This window comes from Pteropus alecto, unplaced genomic scaffold, assembly GCF_000325575.1.
Source record: "Pteropus alecto unplaced genomic scaffold, ASM32557v1 scaffold67, whole genome shotgun sequence".
Taxonomy (NCBI): domain Eukaryota; kingdom Metazoa; phylum Chordata; class Mammalia; order Chiroptera; family Pteropodidae; genus Pteropus; species Pteropus alecto.
This window is the reverse complement of record NW_006441061.1, coordinates 3,659,795-3,664,203: the sequence shown is the minus strand read 5'-3', so window position 1 is coordinate 3,664,203 and position 4,409 is coordinate 3,659,795. Positions and strand designations below refer to the sequence as shown.

General features: G+C 43.5%; 1 long non-coding RNA gene across 1 annotated transcript in view; it reads left to right on the top strand.

The window, feature by feature from the left end:
• LOC112484783 overlaps positions 1-4,155 on the top strand; it is a 12,516-nt gene extending 8,361 nt beyond the window's left edge. Inside the window, exon 4 of the long non-coding RNA XR_003048200.1 lies at positions 3,612-4,155. This is a non-coding gene — a long non-coding RNA (uncharacterized LOC112484783). The remainder of the gene's footprint in view (positions 1-3,611) is intronic.
• The last annotated feature ends 254 nt before the right edge of the window (positions 4,156-4,409 follow it).

The window sequence follows — 4,409 nt, the reverse complement described above, 5'->3', positions numbered from 1 at the left end:
AAAAAAAAAAAAAGAAAAAATAGTTCAGGTGAGGAGGGTGGGGGCGGGAGGGGTCAAACATACTTGAAATGAATAGAAATCACACCTGCCACTTCCTGAGTACCTTTATATGCCAAGTGCTCCATGCACGGTATTTAATCCCTCCCCCCCTCAAATCTTATGAAATGGGTATGGTGATTTACATCTATTTTACTGATGAGAAAACTGAAATACAGCACATCGTGGAACATATAGCAAATTCCTGGCCGAACCAGGTATGTTTGAGCCCAAAGTTTGAATTCTTATCACAGAGCTCTGCGGCACCTCCGGCTCTCAGAGCCTTTTCGAGCCAGACATAAAAATAGACACTTTTTTTTTATATGCATTCCATGCATATGAAGTTTCAAGAACAGTAAATTAATTTGTGACAAGAGAAATCAGGACCACGATTATCTCATGAGGATGGCGGGCAAGGAGTATTTACTGGGAAGAGAGGCAGTGCCCTGGACTTTGGAAGTGTTCTGTGTCTCGATCTGAGGGATGGCGACATGGGTACATATTTATGTAAAAATTCTCACCCTCCTCCAGAAGTGGTGGGACTCAGGGAAAAGAAACCAGAGATGACTCTCAGCGGAACTGGGGATACTGTGAAGCACGGCCCCTTCTAAGGCTCTGTCCCTAATTTTGGTTTGGTCATTGTTTTATTTTCCTTAGGGAGAGCCCCTCCCACCATACTGTTGAAGCTTCAGGCCCCACAGAACCTGGATCTGCCCTGGCTCAGAGGGTGGCTGGGAGGAGGATTGCTCCATCGTTAGATCCAAGGCGGACTGTTACTTAGCAACACCTTAACCCCCATCTCAGCTCATGACACATCCCCCCAGCGCCAGTGTCATGTAAAGTAGACCCCGGAAAGCTCCCAGTAGCCTGAGAAAAGCAGGGATGCCTGGCCCTCCCAACTCAAATTAAACACAGGTTCTTTCTAGCCTTTCCAGCTCCCTCTTCCCTCCCTCTCCTTTTGTCTGTTGTCTTCCCACCTCCACTTTACCCCACTCACCCCTCTCCCTGACAGCAGCCGCCTTCCCACCTTACCCCATGGCAGAGTCAGGACCCACCGCCTTCCCCACCCAAGTGCAGACCCAATACAACTCTTAGCTTCGGGGAGCAGGAGTCATGCGTAGGCTCCAGTCCTGCCTTATTGGGTAGCCCCTGCCAGGCACTTCTTCCTTTTGGGCATCAGTTTCTCCATTGTCCATTTATACATAACCTGGGTCCGAGGCTCCTTATCTTGAATCACACTCGATGTCTTCTTGCTCCTGAGTTAGAAAACAGGTAGACAAGGGGGTCAATCTTGGGGACCTGGCTCCCCTCACCACGACCTGCGCACCCTGGAGACATTTCAGGTGCCTTCCCTTCCCTCGTAGAATAGTGACGGCGATGGGGATAGTGGCGATGATGACAACGACAGGAAGCATATATGGGGAATAATACTCTGTGCCAAGCAGAGGAACAGAGGAGGCAGGCTTTGGGTGGGGTCTGATTGTCCACAAGCTCCATGCTCGCGGCCCAGAAATCTGGGGACCTCCTTGCCCCTCTACACGGGAACTCCCAGCCCTCTCTGATGCTCTGGGCTACTCTTAACCCCCATATCCCTCTCTCCCTTGCAGGCCGTGACCCTTGCTCCAGCTGTTGATAAGCCACCCCCTTAAACACATCACAGTCATGCTCTGTATACACAGAAGAGTTGTTTGAGCAGATGTTTAATATACGAAACAAAAATTGCTATTATTTTGTTGAATAGATCCCCAAGAATCTGAAGCCATCTGTTTGCAGTATCCCACCCTGGGGCCTAAAAATGCTGCCACCTTCTGTGGCGAAAACATGGCCACCCGAGAGCTGTTCAAGCATATTTGTAAACAGTTCTACCCTGTTTCACTGAAAGCTACAAGCAACCCCATGCCCCAACCTGCCCACTGATGGGCCTCATGGACGAGAAGAGACAGAGCATTGAATTCTGCATTCTGGTTTAGAGTTTACTTGGTCCCACCTTGGTGTTTTCTTTGATTCCTTAAAAAGAAGGAGGGAAGGAAGGAAGGAAAGGATGAAAGGAAAGGAAAGGAAGGAGAGGGAGGGAGGGAGGGAGGGAGAGAGGAAGGGAGGGAAGGAAGGAAGGAAGGAAGGAAGGAAGGGAAGGAAAGGAAGGAAGGAAAGAAGGAAAGGAAGGAAGGCAGGCAAAGAAAAGGACCTCTTTTACTCTGAAGATGACTCTCCTGCCATTTGTACTCCTATGAGATCCATGTCTCACCACCCCGCTACCCCTACTGGCCTTCCTCATGCTAAAAGAATGCCGTTTCCTTCCTCAAGAGGCAAGATCAATTCCTCTGCTATTGCTATGCCATCATCATTAGTAATTTCTGTGTTTTCCCCTCTGACTACAGCAGGGAAATCCTGGACAATGCGATTGAAGTATAATGAGGTTTGCTTTTATACATTTTCTTCACTTTTCATTACACAATTAATACAGTATACCGTTATTTTAAAGAATATCTCAAAAAGTAAATGAAAAGAATTCTTTATACTAAAACCCTGTAGGACACAGTTAAAGTTGTGCTCAGATGAACATTCATAGCTTTAAATACTTTTATTATTAATAAAAGACCAAAAATAAGGAATTAAGTATTCAACCTAAGAAATTAGGAAGACAGCAAAAAATAAGAGGGAAAAATAAGATGAAAGCTGGCATTAATAAAATGGGGAAAATACTAAAAGGATAAATAAAATTTGTTAGAAAAAAAACAAATCAAATGAGAAAATCTTAAGTAAAGGCAAGTGTGAGAAAACAAAGCAAAGAGAAAAAGCAAAAATATTCAATAGGAATGAGAAAGGCAATATAAACACAGACAGATATTGTTAAAATAATTATTAAAACTATTATGGTAATAAATAGAATAACAAAAGGAAATAGATGATTTTTTTCTAGCAAAATATAAGCTATCAAAATTGACCCCCAAAATAGAAAATTTTAACAGCCTAAGAACCATGGAGATTAGAAAGATCATTAAAAAGATTGCATTCCAAAATAATGGGACAATCTAACATTAAGTACTTCTTAAGATGACACAATGGAAAATATACAACACCACCTATGTTGTATTCCAGCCCCAAAATGTTCAACCTGAATCTAATCATGAAGAAACAAACAGACAAATCGAAACAAGATTAATGAAGTACAAAAACAAATTAAAGAAGAAAAATGGTGGGATATTCTATAAGACAATTGATTTAGACTCTGAAAAAAATCGAAGTCATAAAAGGAGGTGGAGAGAAGCAGAACGATTCTGGATGAAAAGATTAAAGAGCTATGACAACCAGATTCGCTGAAGGATTCTGGATTAGATCCTAGAGGTTTTTCTTAAAAAGCAGCTAAAAGGACATTATTGAGACAGAGAAATCTGAATAAGATAATGTGCTAGATAATATTATATCTAGTTACTGCTGGTTGGGGTAATGACATTTTCTTGGTCAGGATAATGGGATTTTGTTTATATACAAGAAAGTCCTAAATCTCAGGAGATAGCATTTTTAAAAACTGTAGTTAGGAATGAAGTGTTTGACGTTTTTGTTTCACCTTTCAGATGGTTGAGCAAAGAAAATTTAAGTGTGGTGTGCGTGTGATCCAGAGATGCAGGGCCACTACAGTGATGTAAAGGATTGGTAACAGGGACCAGACCTCATGCAGTCGTGGGTGCTGGTGAAACGGAATGTTCAAGGCCTTGACACCTGCTGGTGACTGGAAAGGAGAGATGGATGTATCATGGGGAGAGCAAGGACAAACTGGGACATCTGTGTCCCTCACCCTCTCCAACTTCAGTGAGACAGCTGACCTGCAAGAGAACTGGTGTCCTTTGCAGAGCTGTACACACACATAGCTGGCCCAGGACTCAGAAGCTAGTCTCCTAGCAGGAACCAGAGAAGTCACAGGCCCTGGTGCTGCCCAAACCAACAAGGCAAGTTAGCAGTCCAGTGACAACCACGTGCCAGCTACAGCAGGGCCTGAGGCCCTCCGCCCAAGCACAAAGCATAAAAAACGGCTGCTCCTTCTAGACCTTGAGCACATTTATTTTGTGGCCAACCCAACTTGGAATCACACAGGAAAGAGAATTCTAGGAAACTAGGTTCCAGCTAAGTTCATACAGTACAAAGTGGAGCAGGAGTGAGTGTGTGTGTGTGTGTGTGTGTGTGTGTGTGTGTGTGTGTGTGTAGAGAGAACACACAAATGTGATAAACTGTTAACAGTTGGTGAACCTAGCTAAAGAGTGCTCAACTTTTCTGTAGATTTAAATTTTTAATAAAAAGTTGGAGGTAGAAAGAGGCACCAAGCCCAGATGGTTTTACAACTGAGTTTTATACAGTCTTTAAAGATCAGATTATGC